The 21,721-nt window shown below is 54.0% G+C and overlaps 1 long non-coding RNA gene across 1 annotated transcript in view; it reads right to left on the bottom strand.

The window, feature by feature from the left end:
* LOC123017852 overlaps positions 1-21,650 on the bottom strand; it is a 23,009-nt gene extending 1,359 nt beyond the window's left edge. The window contains exons 1-2 of the long non-coding RNA XR_006413672.1: positions 21,638-21,650; positions 15,942-15,945 (exon numbers count right to left, since the gene is read on the bottom strand). This is a non-coding gene — a long non-coding RNA (uncharacterized LOC123017852). The remainder of the gene's footprint in view (positions 1-15,941; positions 15,946-21,637) is intronic.
* Between the last annotated feature and the right edge of the window lie 71 nt (positions 21,651-21,721).

Raw genomic sequence — 21,721 nt, 5'->3', positions numbered from 1 at the left:
CATGGAGGTGGGTAGAGCCCTGTTCTCCCCTGCAGAGGAAGGCAGGAAACGCTCCAACGGAGCAAAGCTCAGGGAGCCAAGGTTCCATTTAGATGCCAGGAAGCACTTCCTGACAGTTAGGACCCAGAGGGTGTGGAATGGGCTTCCACGGGAGGTGGCTGAGGCCCCATCGGTGCGGGTGTTCAAGGATAGGCTGGATGTCCACATGGTGGGCATGTCGTGAGCAGAGCCGGCTGGAGCCAGGGGTCAGACTAGATGGCCCAGGAGACCCTTGTGACTCGCTCTGTTTCTATGTTCTGTGTCCAGTTCTGGGCTTCACATTATAGGAGAGACATAGCTCAGTTAGAATTGGCTTAGCAGAGGGTCACAAGAATGGTAGCCAGGTTGGGAGGGACGACTTATGAGAAGAGATTGAGGGAACTGAGCCTTTTCATCCTGGAGCAGACCCTGAGAGGATCTTTTAGCGACTTATAGGTATGTGAGGGGATGCCATGTGAGGAAGGGCCAGGACCTGTTCTTCCCTGCAGTGGAGGGCAGGACACGTTCCAGTGGGGCAAAGCTCAAGGAACTGGGTTCCAGGTTGGATGTCAGGAAGTACTTCCTGATGCTTAGGACCCCTTAAATATGGAATGGGATGTCCCAGGCAGTGAGGGTGTCCAGGAAAGATGAAGACGCCTTCTACCTGCCCAGGTCCTGCCGCCCTCCACACAGAGACAGCAGCAACGGAACAGCCCCGACTCCAGGGCTGTGGTGACTGGGCCAGTTTCTTCCACCATCTTGCTCTCCCTGGACTGATCCGTTCCTCACTGCCTCTGCTTGGGGGACGCTGTGCTTGGACAGGCAGGGCCAGCCTTGCAGCAAAGGCCAGCCGAAGGGGCCTCCAGATTGTGCCAGTGCCCTGGTCAATTCGCAGAATTTTACAGGCGGTGCGGACACCAGCATGCTCCCTTTGCCAGGAAGAGAAGCCAAGGAGCCAAACGGCCGAGCGGCGGCCGGCCTCTCCCTGGACTGCTAGGAGCCCCCGTCAAGGGGCCCCAGGGGGCTTTCCACTGATATGAGCAAACTGTGTGCCCCTTTGAGCCGCGAAGTCAGCCTGGCTTCTGGTGACAGACCCGGCCGCCCACAGTTCGCCCACCTCTGCTGCTGGTGGCGCAAACATTAAGGCTCCTGGCCGCAGCGAACGGGGCCACCAGTGCCCCAGCCCTCGGCCTCCCTCTCTCTCCCCGGCGACACTGCAGCGCATGGGCCGGCAGCACTGGGATGGATTCCTTAGTGTCACTGAACGGTGCCAACGGGCCCAGCACCTGTGCCGCCTCTCCTCTCCTCTCCTCTCCTCTCCTCTCCTCTCCTCTCCATTGCACTGCATTGATCACAGCGGCCTGTAGAGCCGAGATAAACTTCTCTGCGTTTATTTTAATAACTTCCCCTCTTGTCAGCATGAAATGTGACCAGACTGTGGACGAGAGACCGGTGCACACTCACAACCCCGGCTCAGTCTCCGGCAAGAGCGCAAGCGGTGGGCGGCAGCGGGAGGGGAAGGCTGGCCAGCCGGCCAGCCAGCCCATGCTCGAGCCACCAGTGTCCAGGTCTTCCCAGGAGCTCCACCAAACTGGCAGCAACCTGTGTGGAAACTCAATGGCCAGAGTCCCCCACCCTCTGCCTGATGGTCTCAGCGTGTTGCAGCCAGAGCAGATGTGGCGGGAAGCAGGAAGGGGCAGCTTGACCCTTCCCCCCAGACCCTTCTGCAGCTCCGAATCGGGCTCTCCCTGGCTCCCACCTCTGCCCCGAGCCACCATGCAGAGCACCAGGAGGGGCTGCTCTGCATTCTGGGGGACTCGGGCCAGGCGTGGGGAGTGGGCGGGAGCTGCGAGGGGCTGCCTGAAGTCTTGCCTCGCCCTGAACTGCCCAGGGAGCCTTTGGAGAGCCACTGTGCTCAGCCTCACCCCTGGCAGCCCCACACAGGCTGCCTCCTCGGAGATGCACAGGGCCTCAGCTGCAGACTGAAGGGGCACGCCATGCAGCCTTGGGGCCAGCTGGGGGGCTTCTCCAGTCCTCCCCCATCGTCAGCACCCCCCACCTTGGGAGAGTGATTACCCGAAGGTGGGGGGCCTGCTGAGAAATGGCAGCCACAGGCAGAAGGCCAGGCTGCTGTGACCGCTGGCATCCTCTGGAAAAACCGCACCCGGATGCAGCCTCACCTGGCCAGGTGCCTGTCTGGAGGCTCCCCCTTTGATCCTGCAGTGCCTGGCTCAGCGAGGAAGATCGGCTGCCTGGTCCTGGCTCACACAGAGGCCGCGGCTCAGTCACCCTGCACCGCTCCCTCCAGCGAGAGACTGGCGGGGCCACAATGAGCCTTCCAAGGCAACCTGGTGGCCTTCTGCAGGCGTTTCTCCGGAAATGGGGGCCCTCCCGTGGCACTCCTGACTCCTCCAGGGAAGGGACTTCACGCTCCATCCCACCCCACGCCAGCCCCGAGCAGGCCATTGGCTTCCCACAGCCTTCCTCACTGGCGGTGGACTGCATTTCTATTTAAGCTACAGCGGTTCCTTCCACCTCTGCATGCCTCTCCACCAGCAAATTGGCCTGTGCACATGTGATGTAAAGCCGTGTCATCTCCCGGCTGCCTTTTCAGGGCGCATTTCCTCATTCTGATGATGAGAAAGTGGCCACCCTTGGCAAGGCTGCCTTCTGGAGCACAGGGACAGCTTCCACGCAGTGCTTCTTCAGAATGTTTTGTGCAAATGTTGTGAGTAATTTCTTTCAATCAGCCATCTGGGCCAGGCTCCCTCCAATTAACTTGCCAGTCCCCTGGGCATGCTGAACAGGAATTGAAACAAGGAAAGACGAAAGAATATAAATCACCTCTTTAATGGATTCATAAACACCCGCGCACACGCACACGCACCCAGTGGGAGGTCTGGGGAAGCGCTCTGCCTCCAAGGTGTGCGGAGCGCCTCCGGCTCTGCCGCAGCTTCCCTTCCAGCCACGTTCGCGGCATCCCTCTCGCTGGATGGAGCACCAAGTGCGATTCAGGACTTGCGTGCCCCTGCCATTTCCACTTCCTGGGGATGCCAGTCAGCTGCAGGAATGAGATGGCTCGAGTCTGCCATATACCAGGAGTGCTAACTTAATAAATGCCAAGTCATAGACACACACTTGTCAAGTCACAGGGTGGAGGAGCAGGCGGGAAACCCGCCGGAAAAGTTGCCGGGCCTCACAGGGATCCTGGGAGCTTGGTGGCAAGCAGGCAGCCATGGCAGCGGGCAAGGCGATCCCATCCCCAAGCTCCTTCCGTGTGATCGTTCCACGCAAGGCTTGCTGCTGGGAAGTTGCCGCTCCCTCGGGCAACCTGGGAAAGTGAGCAGCTGGCAAAAATGCAGGGAGGGCTTTTTCAGGCGAAGTCACACAGCCACCTCGCTGCAGACAGCAGGGACTGTGCCACAGGAGAGCGGAGCGTGCACCACTGCCCTGGACCGTCCCGGGTCCCAGCGGGAGCCTGAGGAAGTCCCGAGAGGCAAGGGCTGACGGAGCACATGGTGGGTCGCACGAATGCCAGGCCGCCGAAACCAGTCTTACGGAATGGGATGTGCTTGCGTGCTGGGCACTCCAGCTGCAGATCCTGCAGCCACAACGGCGGTCGCATCAGCGTGACGGTAGGAGATTACTTTCCCCTCCAAGTGCCTCACAGATTCAGCGGGGGGGGGGGCACTGAAGGCTCCAGCGCCGGGTTCAGTGGGGCAGATGGAAGCCGTTCCCAGCCCGGCTGGGGAACCTTGATTGGACAGACTCATTGTGCTCTGTGTAACGAGCTCTCCTGGGCAGGGGCAAAATGGGAGACCCCTGCGGGCACGTCTTGAGGTCTTTCCACTCATTCCTGACACACTCGCTGACTCCTCTTCACAGGCAGAAGGGCCAGAAAGATCTTTTTTCAAAAAAATAAAAGCAGTGATTGTCGGGATGCTGGATCCTATGCTCACGATCTGTTCTGGTGGCCTTTGGATACTCCCAAAGAATGGGGAGGCATCTGAATGCTTAACTTCATTTTTTCCCAGGAAAACTGGAGGTGTTTTGCAACAACCTTCTGTAAAGGAAGGATTCCAGCACCCCTCCCCATCTCTCCCTGTCCAACCCCCATGGAAACAGGCACACACACAGCACTGCTGCTGCCAGCCTGGAACTTGCTCTCCTGTTTGAAAGCACGTTTGCAAAAACTTTCTTTCCCACTCACTGCTTAATTCTATTTAATGACAGGTTGCCAGATAAGCCAAATGACAGCTGAGCAAAGAGGAGCTCCATTCTGAATCACGAGAAGAGGCACAGTGGCTGCTCTGTGCGTGCCTGCGTGCGTCCTTGTACATGCACACACAGGCACATAAGTGTGCGAGAGAGCGAGCGAGCAACACGAGGGCTGGGGTCAGGACCCCACTCAGCCCCATGGCTCACCCCGGGCCAGCCATGCGTGCTGCCCGCTGACCCTCCTCCCGGGCAGCTTCGAGGCTAAAGCGGGGAGTGGGGAGGGCCACACACACACCCCGCTGTGCGCCCTTTTGAGCAAGAAGGCAATGAACTCGCCACGCAAAGCACTGCGGCCTCTTTCGGGGGAGGCGTGCCACCTGGCCAGTCCTAACCAGCCCTTCCCTGCCGTTGATCTCGGAGCTCCTGCCTCGGCTCCCTGTGGAAGCACGTTTTCTCTGCAAGACTTCCCACAGCCTGTTGCTCTCCTGACAAGGCGAGGTGGATTCTTGCAGAGCTGTCAGATGCTGCCATCTATGGTGAAGAGCTTTACGGAAGGAAGGAGAAAAGCACATGTGACAGGGAGAGGGAGGGGGGAGGGAATTCCAGCCAAGGTGTTGCACAGTCCAGCTGATCCCCAGGGGCACTTCCATGGCTCAACCCAGTTCTTTCCTGGAAACCTGGCAGCTGGCAACCCACTCCAGGGCATGTCTGCCCTATGCAGAGCTTGCTTATCCATTAGCCCTCCCAGAGTTGGGGCGCTTTGGAAGGCACGCGGTGCCAGCACCTCTGCGGTGCGCCAGAGGCATTGACTGGTCACAGCGATCCTGGGAAGCAGCCAGCACCGCCGTCCAGCCCCTGCGCACTGCCCACGCGCATCTGCGGTCATGCCGCAGCAGCCAGTGGAAGCAGAGGCCTCGCAGGGCAACGCCTGCCCGTGGCCCATCTCCTCCAGAAGCACCTCATCCAGTAGGAGAGGAGCGTGAGAGCGGAGAAGCCCAGAGCAGTGCGCAAGCGTGAAGCGAGGCACGTTGTGCCAAAGCACCCGCCTTCAGCTACATGCTGATGGGACCCGAGCCAGCAGTGGCGGAGCGATGAGGGGTCTTGGCGCAGCGGGGGGCGGCGCAGCGGAAGCGGCGGCCCAGTGTGCAGCTGCTGTGCGGAAGGCAAACCTCGTCCTAGGCAAAATTAGGAAGACAGCAGGACGTGGAACTGCCAGAATCGCACTTCCCCTATCAAATCTATGGTGTGGCTGCACTTGGAATATTGTGCTCCGTCCTGGTTGCCTTACCTGAAAAAGGACATGCCTGAATTGGAGGAAGAACAGGGAGGGACAACAGAAATGATCAGGGCTGCAGTAGCTCCCCTCTGAGGAGCGGCTGCCTCAACCAGGCTTAGGAAAAGGCCAGGAAGGGGAGGCGCGACAGAGGCGTTTAAAATAATGCAAGGTGTGAAGAACATGGAACAGGAGGGGTTTTCCTCCCCCTCTCGTAAGACCCAGACCTGCTTGGTGGGAGGGTTAGGACAGGTGAACCTGATTTTTTTCCCTGAAGGGGGAAGGCACAGAACAGGGAGCCAGAAGGTGGGCAATTGGCACTACTGCAGTGAAGGGGTGGCCTGCATGGCCCTGCTGCACCTGTGCATCACCCCTGCTCCCCCCCCCCCCCCGGCCACATGCTTCACAAACCCCTCAGGATCACAGAGCCCGGCACTTCCCTGCAGGGGCATGGCCGAGGCTCTCTTTTCTGGCCCACCTCCAGGCCCAGCAGAAACGCTTCTCGGGGGCCTTCCCACGGGCCAGATGCTGGCACCACAGCTTTTGCAGGGTGCACCAGAGACCTCCTGCGCCTGCGGGACAGCAGGCGGGCTTCCCAGCAGCGGCGCCCCTGGCCCACTCATCCTGCCGCAACTCACTTCTCTGCCAGCACGGCAGAAGAGCTAATAAGGAGTGCTTTTCTTCTCTTCTGCTCAGGGCCGTGATGGAAAATACATTGGCTGGAAGTGAGACAAAAATCAATAGCCCATTCCATTTAACAGGGCAGCTGCCAAAGTAACTAGATAGAAGTGGATTAGGTGCCTGCTGCTTGGCCGATCCCGACGGCCGGCATTCCCCGCCGGGGGAGCAACCAGGGGCTTGTCTGCGGGCGGCAGCAAGAAGCCCCCTCTGCCTCGGCCGCTTCCAGCCGGGAGCCAGGCAAGCTTCCCCACAGGGCCCCTCGCCTGAGCCTTCCTGGCTGGCGGTGCACCAGGTTGCCTCAGGTGCCTGCGGTGGGAGCAGAGATCCCCGGGGTGCCTGTGTGCTCGACTGGCGGATTCCTGAGGCGGGAAAGGACGGGCAATGCGGAGGCCGCCTGCCCCAGGGCGCTTCGGCCTAGCCAAGAGAAAGGGGCTCTGGATCGGGCTCCCTGGCTGGCCATAAGGGTGTTAGGGACCAGCCTGGCTACTGGCAAGTGACCTTTCCTGCCTTCCTTGGAGGGGTGGCTGGGATGGGTTGCGGGGCCACGTGACAGGTGGCAGGATGGGTGACAGAGGTGGCAGGTCATGGCAGGAGAGAGGACGGGCAGGGCTGGAACCTAGAGCAGTTTCCGCTCCTTCATTTTAATAGTGCCGGTACTTACTTAAGCTAGCAAATGGACAGGTAGCTCCCCACCTGCCCCCATTTTTCTCTGGGAGCTGGGATCTTTTGTGTCAGATGCCACAGACCGGCTCTGCGGGCAGGGGGCTTGGGGAGCACAAGAAGCCCAGTCAGGGGCTGCCCAAAGGCAACTATGGGTGGTGGGTTGCAAAAGGCTTACTGAGTTGATAGGGACACTCAGCGGTCAAATCCAGCCTGCAGAGAGAGATCTCTCAGGTGGGGCCCAGGAGGTACACACAGGACGGAGGCTGGGCCAGAAAACCCAGATCCGCTGTCTGCATCCGGAGGGAGAAGACAGCTGTCAAAGGATATGAGAACCTCGCATGTTAATAACCCTTACAATTTTGCCAAAGACTTAATGCCCAGCCTGTCAGTAACACTGACAGAAGCTATTATGGGAACAAGACTGGAATATTTCAGTCGCCGCAGCACCAAGGCTGCTACTGGGATGAGGCCGTATCTTGGATTCATGACGCTGGCAAAGCTGCTGGGAACGGGCCGGATGATTGCAGACGAGATTAATTCACTCAGTATAGATTTTTCCCTTAGTGCATTTTAATTAACTGTTTGAATCAGCAAGCCTTTCCCCCCAAACATCGTCACATCTTTATTAATATTATTATGGCACTTTTTCATCTTGCTTTCCCCATCCCCACCCCCGACTGCTCCCTCCCTCCCTCTCTCAGATCCTTCGGTTTCTCTCTGCTTCTGCACTTGGGGGAAACCTAGACTTTAGACATGTCCGCATGTGCTCTTCCCTGCAGTGGCCAGGCAGGTTGCCCCCGATACCAGGTCCCCAGTGGCCCTCCTCCTGCCACACGGCGCAGCTTCCTCACACTGCCCCTTGCAAGCACACCTGCGCGTGGCTTCGGAGCAGGGCAGCATCTGTTCCCCAGAGGGACGCGCCCTCTCTCTCCCCAGCGCTGGGAGCGAGTTCTGCCCGGCAAGGGGAGCGTTTCGCTCCCAGCTCCACAACCAAAGTGTGGGACAACCAGAAAAGGGAAGGAAAGCAAAGCAGCCCAGCCGACCAGTCAGTTCTGCACCTGTGCTCACACAACATTTTGCCCCCTGGCTGTCACTGGCTCATCACCCCCTTTTTAACATAAAATTTGTCAAAATGCTTTCACATTTTTTAGAATTAATTTGGAGTCAAGCTTGCACAGACATATGGCCCAGTCCAAAACCGCCTGGTTCCACGCAAAACTCTTTTTCATGAAGAGACCCCGAGGTGAGTTGTCTAGCTGTCTGAACTTCTTTTCCCTTGGAAAAAGGGTGGGAAGATTCAGTTTTGCACTTTCCCAAGCCCTTCAAAACTCGCCACAAAGTACAAACCATGCACCCTCGTTGGAACCGAAAGGGGGACTCTTGTGGTTCTTGCTCTGGGGAGGACTTCACACCCCAAAGCCCCTTTTCATAGGGAAAGATCGTTCACGTCTTGGCAGCTCACCGACAGCTGTCAAGAAAAGGCAAGGGGGAGAATGCGCTGGAGCCTCTTCTGGGTAACGTCCAAGGTTGGCACCTGCTGCCCCTTGGCAGCTCCCCCACTCCAGATATCGCCCCAGCCCAGGCGCCAGAACTCCACAGTCAATCATTCTCAGTTATGGATAGAGAAAACAAAGCCCTGCTTCCCCAGACTGTTTTTAGTCCCCCTTGTCAACGTGGGCAGCCTCACCCAGGCTGGGGCGGCGCTCCGGAGGAGCTGCTCCCAGCCAGAGTCCCCGGTATGCAGGCAGGGGAAAGCGGGCTGAAAAGCAGAAACGGCACAGTGGGCCTGACACAGCCACCCACGGTCGCAGGAGCACCGAGGCTGGCCAGGGGGCCCCACAGCAGCAGCGGCGTCTCCCTTCTTGCCAACCCCCCCCCCCCCCCCCCGATAATACCTACACTCGATGGGACTGGCCATCCAGACTCAGATGGCATGACAACCTGCCATGGCTGAAGCAGCCCGCAGAACGAGCCACGGATTCTCAGGGTCACACGTCACGGCAACCCATCATGGCCTCTGGCACAGAAACCAGTGTGCGAGGTGAGAGGAGGCTGTCCTGCGAAATAAGAGAGGGGGCTGGCCCTGTCCTGCAGGGGCGTCCTCGGGGCTGAAGGGTTCTGACCCACGCCTATGGCGCCTCCTTGCTTTACAACCTGAGCCTTTGAATGTTTATGTGGTAATGCATTCGGAAAATTTCCAAGGAAGGTTTTATTGTTTCTCTTTTGAATAGGTGGGGGCAAATCATCCCATTTTTCAAGGGGTGAAATCTAATTATGAGCAGCAGCTCAAGAAATTCCCAGAGGGATGGCAGCCGCATCTGAATGCAACAGAAAAGGTAACCACAAGCATTAAAGGCGCTCGCTTAATATACTGCTGGCAATTATGTTATTACTGAGATGTAGAACAAGGCATTAAACAGGGGGAAGCATTGCAATGCTCCGTTCGGGCGTGTTTTCCATTACAGCGACCTGCCTCACAGGGCTGTTGTGAGGATAAATGGGAGGGGATTTTCACAGTGCTCTGTACACTAAACAAGCTGTAGAAATGCAGACGATTCATGCGGCAGTGATTAAAAGCAAAGGTATTAATCAGGAGCTAATAGAGCTGTTATCATTGCATGGCATTCAAACACAAGGCAGCCAAGGAGGAGGGAGGGAGGAAAGGCTGAAAGACTGAAATCGGAATGGGTGGGTGGTTCCTCAGCAAGATGGGGACTCAGATGCTGGGGATCTTTGCCGCCTGAAGCTTCACCCTGTGGACCCTTGCCCAGGAAAGCATTTCTCGTAAGAACACAAGATGAGCCCTGCTGGACCAGCCCCAAACTCCACCCAGGCAGCCCTCCATACACAGGACGGCAAGCCAGCCACCTGCAGGACCCCTCCAGCAGGGTGCCGCAAGGCCTCCTCCCGCCCAGGTGCTGTGGGCAGGCCGCCCCGGCGAAGCAGGGAGCGCGCGGCCAGCCAGGCCGGTAGCCACAGAGCCCCCCCGCGGGAACTGTCCAGTCGCCTCTGGCCATCTCCGCTTCCCGTGCCAGCGAATTCCACCGTTTACCCATCCACTGCATGAAGAACGACTTCCTTTCCCTGTCCCCCGTCTCCCACCAGTCAGCTTCATGGGATGGCCCCGGGTTCAAGTGGTATGGGAGAGGGAGAAGAAAGCCTCCCTCTCCACTTGCTCCACACCAGGCAGGATTTACACACCCCTCCCAAGTCTCCTGTCACTCGCCTGCCTGCCTGCCTGCCTGCCTGCCTGCCTGCCTGCCTGCCTGCCTTCCTTCCTTCCTTCCTTCCTTCCTTCCTTCCTTCCAAGCTGCACAGTCAGGCTGCAGGGGCCAGTCCTCACAGGGAGCCGCTGCAGCCCGATTCCCTGGTCATTTTTGTTGCCCTTCTCCCCAAAATGCCCATTTTCAGGTAAGGCGACCAGATCCGAACTGAGATGCTAAGCATGGTCGCACCAAAGATCTGCATAAGGGCAGTGAGGGCTTGCCAGTGCTGCTTTCTATTCCCCCGCCTCCCTCTCCCCCTCCCTCAGACCGGATGGTGAGCCTGGGCATGCCTTTAAGATGGATTTCAGAGGTAACGGAGGAAACCCTGCAGTGGAGCCAAGCAGGGGAGACAGCCTAGGCTGGCCGCCTGCATCCGTGCTTCTTCCTCCCAGGGGGCAGAGCTCGGCAGGGCCAGCCTTCAAGTCACGGCCCCTTAGCCGTCTCCGAGCAGGAGGCTTCATGTCAGAGTCCTGGCCACTGAAATTCGTGCCAAGGTCAAGAGCCGCACGCAAGGTCCGGCTGGAAGGAGTGCTCTTCCGGGCCGCCGTGCAAGGGAGGCCTCGGATGCTCCGCGGGGCGGGGCGCTGGCAGGCAGCTGCCCGGGTGCCCAGGTCAGGGCTGCGCACCAGCCGCGCATCTGCTCCGGCAGCGGCATCTGCGAGCTCAGGCTGCACCGGGGCTGCTGCGGGCGCTCTGGCTCGGAGCGCAGGGAGCGCCTCCATAAACATTTGTTTTAGGTCAGCGGCAGAGAGTGTAAACACTCCTGTTCATACTGCTCAGGGGGTGAAATTATTTAGATGTTGACACTGAAGCAGGCTAAGCTGCAAATCCATCCGAAATACGTCTACACTGGGCAGAGCCTCTCTGTGCAAAGTGCAGGCAAACAGCAGCTGCTGCACGGAGCCAGCTGCACGGATAAGGACACGACTCCGCCAGCCTGGGCCGGAAATGGCCCAGGGCCCCTGCCCGGACCGGGGCGATGCTGCGGGGGCGAGCAGTGAGGATGCCCAGCTTGGCACCCTGGGAAGGTGCCCCCGCAGCCACCGACTGGCTGCTCTTCCCACCCTGAGGACAGGATGCCTCCACGGGGCCGCGTGCAGGCAGGGCATGGTGCCGTTTGCCGAATGTCCTGCACGCGAGGCTGATCCAGTTGCCACAGGACTGGACAGGAGCAAATGGACAGGACCTTGATCCCGCTCCGGCAAGCCCTCTGATAACGAGCATGGTTCTACTTGTGTGGCTGCACATTAAGGGCCTTGCATATTGCCAAGGCTATTTTTGGTTCTGCTTTAGAATGGGTCCAGACAGCAAGCCAAGCCATGGTGGTTTTTCACTATTGTTGGTCTGTCCTGCTGTCTGAACCCAGTCATGACGTTTCACCGTGGCAAGCTTGCTGTTCAGAAACCATGCTAAGAAACACCCATTTGTTCTGTGGTTTTCCCATACTGCTATGGCTTGTTGTACAGTGGTACAATGACTCACAAACTTAATCCATTCCACGACTCTGGTCACAACCCAAACTGGTCGCAACCCAAATCAAATTTCCCCATAAGATTCAATGTAAATAAGGTTAATCCGTTCTGTAACCATTTTTTTAATCACAAAAATCTGAAACAAAGAACAGCCAAGTAACCAAGAACAACAAAGTTTGCGGCCATCCCCCGCCCCCGCACGACCACAATCGCGCCCATCTTCCCTGCATGGGCGCAGCAGCACTCGTGCAGGGGAGACGGGCGCGATCGTGATCATCACCCAATGCAGAGTTCGCAACCTGAGGCAAAATTTTTCTGAAATTTCTGTTTGCGACCCAATTTGGGCATGAACTGAGGCATTCGTGAGCCGAGGTTCCACTGTATCTCCTGAACCCAGGACCATGGTTTCCATGGACAGATAGAACAGAGTCCCGTGGGAAGAGAGCGTCTTTCTCAAGAACCTGCAGCAGCCCTCTAGCCTTCTTTCTCCTGTGAAGGCAATCCAGGGAGAGGGTGTATCAATGAGTTTCTGCAAGAGATTGAGGCTGAAAGCACGCACACATGTGTGTACATACACAAACAGGTACTCACAGTTTTCCCCTCAGCACAATGAAAGAAAATCATGATGAGCCTCAAATGAATGTTTTGTACATGAGATAGATGGGGTGTCATTCTCCATGCAAAGAATTAATATTTATTTCATATGAAATTTTAATGTTTTCAGCATAATGAAGGGCCAATTCAGTATGAATTAGAGATGAAAACATTTCAGGACATCAGTGACAGCAGCACATGGTCCTTGCCAATTAGCAGTGGAAGGCTCCCCATTTCTGAGAAACAGCATCCCCCCCACCCATGGAGAAGGTGCCCATTTCAATGGGGTGTTGAGGAAAGGGGCCAACACATCCCCCTTTTCAAGGAAAATTTGCCACAATTGGAGCCAAGAACGTATTGTTGCTAGGAATCACTTTACAAGAGGGTTGTTTTCCCAGTGCTGGGCCATCTTCCCTGCGCTCCCTCTCCTCACAGTCCCGGCCCAGCCCAGGTCAGGGTGCAGCACACGCCTGTCTCAGCCCCCAGTGGCAGCGGGGCCTCCGAGCTGCACCCCCCACACCCGTTCCACCACCCCATGCGGGTGGCGGGGAGTCATGGCACTGGCGGAGCGCAGCGGTGCCGAGAAGGGCCTTTCCACCACTTCCAGACCTGGCTAGCCCTCTGCTTCCACAGGGCAACAGCCAAGCAAGCAGCGCGGCGGGGCAACTTCCTTCTCCGTTGCATTCTGTCAAATGCGGGCCATCAGACCAAGCAGTGCATTCCTAAGACACACAGGCGCTGCCAAAGCCCCAGGACCAGCAAGCATGGCCACGCTTCATGGCCAAGCCCATGCCAGTGATGAGGACAGCAACAGAGCATCCCTCAGCGGAAGAGGTAACGGCAGACCACGTCATCCCTCTTCTGCAGAATGATGCAGAGTTCCAGAGGGAGCTGCTACCTTCATCAAGAAAATGGATTTTTTAAATCAACTGTAGTCTCATTCTTTGGAAATCAACATGAAGAAGGTAAGATTCACTCTGCCTTGACACGAACTCCCCAGTAAGTCACTGATTCTTTTAAGATAGTATCTTTTGTGTTCTACTTCTGCATTCCCAGCCTCTCAAACGATGCCAACTCATTTTCAATGTTCATTTGGAAGTTCTTGCATCATCCCACTTTGAAGAGGCTGCTGTCATTATGTGCTGTCTGCAATGTGACCCGGCTTTCTAAGCGCCAGATGACAGAGAAAGGGCAACTCCAAAATGGCCAAATGCTGCAAATACCCGTTGCCAGCCTGGTGGGAAGCAGGTGGCCAAGGCCTGCGGGACACACTGCCCTTCCTCCTCCACCAGGGAGCTGAGAAGTCTCCAAATTGGCCTCAAGGACACCGGAGGTGGCGAGCAGTGGCGAGCTGGTGACCGGCGCCCGGAGCTAATGGCCAGTCCCCAAGGGCTGGGGATGCGAGTCCGCTGACTCGCTGGGTGCGGGGAATGAAGCCCGAAGAGCTGCGCACCTTTTGTTTCTCTCTGGGAGAGGTTCCGTCCCACCACCATTCCTCCATATTTCGGACTGCTGTGGCGTCCTCATCAGCTGTGCTGGTAGAAGGCTGGGCTAGAAGTTATTTTCTTGCCCAAGTGGGCCAACAAGGCCCTGAGAGTGGAGTCCTTGGTTGGCTGGGACATTTCTCATTGCTGCTGTCCAGCCTCCTTTCCCCCCTCCCTTCCCCCTCTTCCCTGCTTTTCTCCTTTTAAGTTGTACGTTTCAGACCATCCACCCATATTTTTAACCTTTTAATAAAGTTGCTTCTTCCCCAAGCTTGGGCTTGTCATATGCTGAATCCAGTGGCTGGTCTCAGGTTCTGGGACCAGGGTATTACTGGGCAGGATTTGGCCCAGTTGACCAGGGGAGTGGGGAATCCTGGCTGGCTTTCCATTACACTGTCTAGTCATCACCAATCTAAGGCGACCCCATGAATGAAAGACCTCCAAAATCTCTATCCATGACAGCTCAGCGCTTGCAGCCATGATGAAATGACTCCATCTCACAGTGGTCTTCCTTTTCTTCTTCTACCTTTGATTTTCCCTAGCATGATTGTCTTCTCCAGGGAGTCTTGCATTCCATGATGTGCCCAAACATGACAGCTCCTGCTTCATCATTTTGGTTTCCAGGGCAAGTTTGGTTTGCATTCACCTGTTCATCTTTCTGTTGGTCAAGGGTTCACAGAGCTCTCCTCCAGCACCATGTTTGAATGCATCAGTATTCTTCCAGTTAGATTTCTTCCCTGTTCAGTTTTCACACTGTGATAGGGAACACAATAGTTTGAATGATCTTGACCTTGGTCTCCAGTAAAGTGTCCTTATCTTTTCTGGTTCCTTCATTGCTGCTTTTCCCAGTCTCAGTCTTCACACTTCTTGGCTGCCATCTCCCTTTGAATTGATGACTGAGCCGAGGTACGTGAAACTTTTCACAAGTTCTATTTCTTCATTGTTGACATCAAAGTTCTGTAGTGTAATTTTTCTGTAGTGATGAATTTTTATTTCTTTATATTCAGCTGCAGTCTTGCTTTTGCACTCTCATCTTTCACTTGTTCTCTCAATTCATTGCTTTCTGCTATTTATCATCTGCATATCTTAAATTATCTCCTGCCAGTTTTCACTCCTGCTTCCTCTGATACTAACTCAGCTTTCCTTACAGTGTCAGAGATTGAATGGATAGAGAGAGAAAATGCACCCTTCTCTGGCACCTTTGCCTACAGGAAACCATTCTGCTTCTCCATATTCTGTCCTGACAGTAGCTTCTTGTCCACAGTAGAAGTGAACAATCAAGTGTGGAGGCACCCCCATTTCTTTCAGGACTATCCAAAGCTTCTCATGACCCACACAGTCAAAGGCCTTGCTGTAGTGTACAAAAAAGAGACTCATCTTCTGAAATCCATAGGAGCACTCCAGTAGCAAACATATACTTGAGATATTCCTTTTCAGAATCCAACACGAGAGTTAGGCATTTCTCGCTTCATGGAGGGTAATAATAGCCTTTGTTGCAGCTACTCAACCATCACTTTGCTTCTGTGGGAAATTAGTAAAATGGTCCTGTGGTTGCTGTACTCTTTTGCATCTCCTTTCCTGAGAACTGGGATGTATGTTGAACAATTCCACTCTGTGAGCCATTGCTTGATTTTCTATATTTGTTTGCTTATCCTTGTTCAAATTTGGACTTATCCAGTCTCTGCGGCTTGGAACAGTGTCTTCTCTATTCTCTACTGGTGTCCTCTCTATTCCTTCCAGCTGCTATCAGAGCAGCTTTCACTTGGCTTTCTAATATTTCAGGCTCTTGCTGAAAACGGCACTGCTCCTCCTCTTCAGAAGAATCTGCCATCTTTTCATCTCATCTGTATAGCTCTCCACCTATTCTTTCTATCTTCTCTTTATTTTATCCTGGCCAGAGAATATGCCCCCTTATTTGTCTTCCAGCATTCCTAATACAGATTTTCATTTTCCTTCCATTTCTTGGTTCTTCTGGGAAAGGTCTCCTGTTTTTCCTCTTTTATTATTCTCCTCTATTTCATTGCACTGGCCACTGGAATATTTATTTATTTATATTTATATTGTGATTTATACCCTGCCTTTTCCCTACAAAGGGCTCAAGGCAGCTTGCATCATTCTCCTCCTCCATCTTACCCCCACAACAACAACCCTGTGAGGTAGGCTGGGCTGAGAGTCTGTGACCGGCCCAAAGTCACCCAGTTGGCTCCATGGCTGAGCGGGGACTAGAACCCAGATCCTCTGAGTCCCAATCCCATGCTCTTAACCACTGCACCACACTGTTTGTCTCTGCATGACAGCCCTGAAAAGTTGCATCCAGGATTCTGCCCCTATTTCTGTCACCTTTTGCTTCTGCTTCTCACCTGGCCCTAACCACTAGGAACGTGTCTTCTTTCACCCACCTAGTTGTTTTCTTCCTTTTTGCGACACGAGTGGCCTTTTGGCATTCAATCCTAACCACGCCTCTGGATTCAGTCCACAGTTCTTCTGGCTCATGGTTAATCGATTCATTAATGCAAATCTGTTCTACATTTAATTCCTCGGGGTTGTTATTGAAGTTGTATTTTGGCACGATACCTCTCACAGTGCTCTTCCTCAGCTTTACTCTGATTTTTGATATGAATAGTCCATGATCGATACCAGGGGTGGGACAAACCCTTTCAGAATCCATCCCTTCAGAGTCCACAGATCTTCTCTGGTGCTCAGCCTGCCCTGCAAAGGGAGCTGAGCTGAGAGGAAATCTGTGAATGCTCAGAGGTCCCCCATTGCACAGTTGGCGCCTTCCCCAGCTGTCATTTCCAGCAACCAACCTTCTTCCCCATCACTGCTGAACTGGTGCCAGGGGGACCTTTAAGCCCCTCAAGCCTTAGGTTTTAGCCGGCCGCTCTTCCTCTGTCCACCATAACCTTCCGTGCTCTTCTGTGAACCAGCATGGCTGCTTCCTCATCGTCGCCGCTGCCACCACCACAGGACTCGGGCTGCAGACTGCAGACTGCAGACTGCAGAGCTGGAAGTCCTCTTGCTTTCTGTAATCAGAGTTTCCCTTTAAAGGAGTAGAAGACACAGATGGCTGAAGAAGCACTCTTTGCATTTGGGTTAGATTGTGTTCTGTTCCTTTCCCTGACTAGCAAAACTACAGGATAAAGGGCCAACCAGGTTGCAGGCTGCAGAATGCACCATTTGGGAACACAGAGTGTGGATCGCCAGGACAAGGAACGCGTGCAGCCTTCAAGACTCGATGAGCGCACAGACTAGCTCTGCACCGTCCTCGGTCCAGGATGATCTTGGCATCCCCAGAACAGCCACGCACTTGCCAGTCCATTTGGCTTCTCCCTTCGCATCCTTTTCCAACAAAAGCCTGTGGCTGCCTGGCAACCAGAGACTGAAACTGTCAAAACACCAGTCAGTCTATTTTCATCCTCCCTGCTGCAATAAATCTAAACTGTGACATAAATTAAATTAAACTTTCCAAGTACTCTGAGTTTTATTAAAGGGAATGGAATGTTAAATCTTTTTGTTTCTTCTAGACAAACACACAAACATTTTAAAAGATCAAAATAAATGCCCAATTTGACAGCAGCACATCAACTGCTGGCTGATTTATGGGCAAGTTGAGAACAGCCCTCTTTCCCCACATTTCTTTTGCTACTTAGATTATTTCAGTGTTAATCACGCATGCCTCTCTTGCTAGCCACTGGCCGGCAATATGGCCAAGGTGGGCAATAAACCCCCCGAGACCCCCCGTGCCGGCTCCTGGGGATATATAGATGATGGGAACTTGTATCGTATTGATGCTTCGTTATTTGAGGAACAAACCAAGGATCCTCCTCTTCTGCTCCCCAGGGCTGTCCTCACACCACCTCGCAGCTGCCCCAGGAGCAGAATGGGCTAGCCAGGCCTGGGAGGGGGCCACAAGCAGCTGCCCAGAAGCACAAGGGGGCTTGCAGAGGCCTCCCGACCTCCCAAAATGCCTCTCCCTTTCCATGTTCCAAGGTCAGATCAGGCCCGTCCTGCAACCGGTCAAGCACAGGAACCTCATGTGGGCTTTCTACACTCATGCACCCATGTGGGCTTGGACTCGCACACCCACACAGCCCGTGTTTGTGGCTGCCCAAGGCCTGGAAGAATGTGCTGTGCTGGGCTGGGCCAGGCTGGGCGGAGGGCAGCTTCCGGGATTCCCAGGTGCCCTGAAATGAGCTGGCCGCCCTGGATTCTGCCAGCTCCTTTGCTGCAAGCACAGGCCTGGCATGGCTGCCCTGGTCTGTCAAGCCTGGAGCCGGCAGGCTGCAGTGGGTCCCAAGGCCGTAGGCAGGGAATGACCTACCCCGGTGCTGCCAAGATCCCTCCATGGCAGTTCTGGAACGGGCAAGCGATGCCCTGCAGGACACCCGGTCCCCCATCAGATTCCCAGGGCAGCTTACAAGGAATCAAGGCTACAATTTTATTTCTTAAGTTGGCAGAGCAATTCAAAGCAAAAACACTAAAATTTAAGTAGCAGTATAAAGTCAATCAGCAGAAATAAAATGAAATAAGGCGGCATAAAAGCAATTAGCGACAGTCAGCATGGGAGTGTCGGCATGGGTCTTGGCCGGGCAGCAAAACAGCACGGAAGCGGCCCCGGAGCTCCCTGCACGCAGCGCACCCACGTCCTGCCCCAGGCACACGCCCTCCTCTCGCCCTGGGCCTCCCTGGCAAGGACCCGAAGCACAGCGGCCAGGCAAATGCACGGTGTGTGCTGCTCCCCTGCCCCCAGAGCAGAGCTCTTTCCAGGGCCCCCTGAGGGCAGCTGGGACAGGCGCTGGCCGAAGTGATGGGTGTGGAGACACGCCCTGGCTAAAGGCCCAGGAAAGCCTCTCAGGGCACCCGGATCCCAGCTCAGGAGGCAGCTGGTGCAGGACAAAAAGGGGGCGACCCCAGGCAGGGCTGCAGGCAGGGGGCAGTGCAACTGCCCAGGCAGCCTGGGGGGTCTGAGCTTCAGCGCAGGCAAGAGGGCAGTGCCAGCACCCATAGCTGTGCGGTTCTAAAGGTCCGGAAGGAGATCACCTGCCCAGAAGGCCTGGTGCACAGGCAGAAGTAGGAATGGTGAGCTGCCCGGAGAACGGATTAATCCCAAGGCAAGTCAGCATGGCAGACGAGAAGGAGTGCCCCGCCACATAATAAAAGGAGCCAGAAGCCACAGGGAACCGCTGCATAAAGGCAGAGAAAATCGGGTGCCAGCACGGCGAAACAAGCCCAGCATCTCCACTCAGTCACAGGGTGAGGGCGGGGCTGTCCGTGCTCAGGGCTCCACACACCTGGGACGGCGCGCAGGACCAGGCAGCTACGCTCCTGCCCAGGCCACGCTTTATTGCACACAAAACTTTAGGAGAGAGCCGGCACGCTCCGAAGCTTGAATTCTGCAGAAGAGCGCTGAGCACACTGACATGGGCTGAAATAAGAGACGCGGGACACCCGAGGTAAGAATGAGAGACGTACAGATTTCTCAGTTACAGCTTCCCCAAATGTATCAGTTTTTGAATATCTGGCTTTTTATGAATGATTGTCATTGATCATTTATTAATGATTGAGATGAGGAAGTACAAGGAAGAGGATTAAATTTCCAGATGATACAAAGCTGGGTGGAATAGCAAATACCCTGAAAGAAAGAGCTAAGATACAGGTTAGAATGCTGGGCAAAGAACAGACTAAAATTCAGTGAGGACAAATGCCAAACCCCTCCACTTAGGAACAAGAAACCAAATGTGCTGCTACAAGCCGAGGAACAATCAGCTCAACAAAACTGCAAATGAGAAGGATCTTGGGGTTGTTGCAGATCACAAGCTAAATATGAGCCAACGATGTGATGTAACCGCAGAAAGGGCAAACGCTGTTTCTGAATGTTTTAACAGAAGCATCACTTCCAAAACACGTGGAGTACGAGTTCCGCTATACTCAGCACTAGTCAGGCCTACCTGGGGTGCCGTGTGCAGTTCTGGGCACCAAGATTTGAGAAAGATGCAGAAAAGCTAGAAAGGGCACAGAGGAGGGCAGCGAGGATGATTCAGGGGCTGGAGGCAAATCTATGAGGAGAGGTTGAGAGGACTGGGCATGTTCAGCCTCCGGAAGAGAAAACTGAGGGGAGATATGATAGCCCTCCACAGGTAACTGAGAGGCTGTCACAAAGAGGAAGGACAAGATCTCTTCTCATTTATCCCAGAGTGCAAGACACGGAATAACGGACTCAGGTTTAAAGAAACCAGATTTAGACTAGACACCAGGAGGAACTTCCTCTCTGTCAGATCAGTACCTCTAAGCTGGGGAGTCGTGCGCTCCTCTTCGCTGGATGCATTCCAAAAGCATTTGACAGCCATCTGAATGGGATGGTGTCCTGCAGCAGCAGGGGCTGAGACCCGGCTGCCCTCTGGCCTCTTCCAATTCTACTATTCTATGATTCTAAGACCATTTTAGAAATTCACGAAAATTCATAGAAATTCACTTATGTACACAATTGGTATAATGCATGTATTCTTGCCTAAGTTATGCAAACAGTTGTTTTAAAATAATGCATTTTGGAATATTATCTTCCCAAATATACACACTTCTTTAATGGAGCATTCCAATGCAAACTGTAGAGAAGTGTTGAAGGTTTAGTTTGCATAGTGACTTGCAAGTGTGAAGATGGTCATGTGTTTGTATTAAAAGATGAACAGAACTTATTTTCCCACCTGCTACTGCAGGACATGCCTGGCCAGCCGGCATTAAATGCAGCGGGCTAGTCATGGTCTTCTGCAGTGCTGAAGCAATCAGAGCCGAGCCACAGAGGCAAGGAGCACAGAATCCATGGCTGCTCCAAGCCCTGGCATCCCAGGCGAGAGCAGAAACCACCAGAATTCCAGTGTGCCAATCAGCATCCGAGCAGGAATTTCAGTTCAATGAGTGTCTGTCACTGGCACCTGGTCACTGAAGGTATAAAAGGGAACTGCACCATGTTTTCCAGGTCAATCACCCATTTGCTTGTGATTGAATAAAATCCATTTTTTCCCTCTCGCTTCTTGTCATGCTTGATTGGTGCATGTGCCAAGGCCGGACCTCGTGTCCTGCACTATCCTCTGGCCATCCCTAGTGGAAATGTAATGCACAACCCACTTTTCCAGGTTGCAGAAAATCAGACCAGGGAAGCATTACAGGCTCAAAACATGCTTAGAAATTCTTCCCCAAAACAGCTAATCAATGATGATGACAGGCCTGATCAGCTGCCATCAGTTCTACAGATGGAAAATTAAAACATCCTAAATGCAAAGACTAGGGGGCAATAAAGCAAGGAAACAAAGCCAAGTTGGGGGAGAACAAACGGCTTGGCTTATGCGACCCACCTCCGGTTTGCTTGCTTGCAAAGGATAAGCAGGGAGGTGGCATTCTCCCTCTGCAGATCTATTTACAGTGAAGAAGCATATTTATGGGATTTGTTTTATTTGCACAATGGTGCTTTAGTTGCCCAATTTCTGCCATGACTTGTAAAAACTTCTTAATCCGAGGAAAGTGTTCTGAGTACATTTTAGACTGAAGATTGGAGATTTTTAAAGGAAAAAATCAGGCAAAAATATCTAGAAAGCCAAAAGGTAGGTTTTAAAGATTAGTGTTAAAGCACTCTTTCACCTAGGCACTTTTGCATTTTAATATTTTAAAACATTATCCAAAGAAGTGTTTTAGTGCTAAAAGGTTGTTTCATTTTGGTAGGTTGATTTGTCCTTAAAATATTATGATATGGTTCTTCAGGGCTGTTAAAAGTGAAGATGCACCAAATGTTGATCCGTTTACTGCCCAGGACATTGTACTTCACTGAAATGGCATCTCTTCAAAAGCCCTAAGCAAACCACTTCCAAACAACCAGCACCTGCAGTGCAAAGATTCTGATCCATCCACCCCTCAAATGTCAGATTTATTTAGAGTTTGAGAAAAGGAACCCCATAAAATGGGCAAATGAGGTACAACGTTTCCACAAAAAGGCTGCATTCACCTGAGGATAAGTCCCATGGAATTCAGCGGAGCTTCCTTCCAGGTAAACATGTCTGCTAT

Source organism: Varanus komodoensis, unplaced genomic scaffold, assembly GCF_004798865.1.
Source record: "Varanus komodoensis strain SLA01 unplaced genomic scaffold, ASM479886v1 scaffold103, whole genome shotgun sequence".
NCBI lineage: Eukaryota > Metazoa > Chordata > Lepidosauria > Squamata > Varanidae > Varanus > Varanus komodoensis.
The sequence above is the reverse complement of the archived record's forward strand: the minus strand, read 5'-3'. Positions and strand labels throughout refer to the sequence as shown.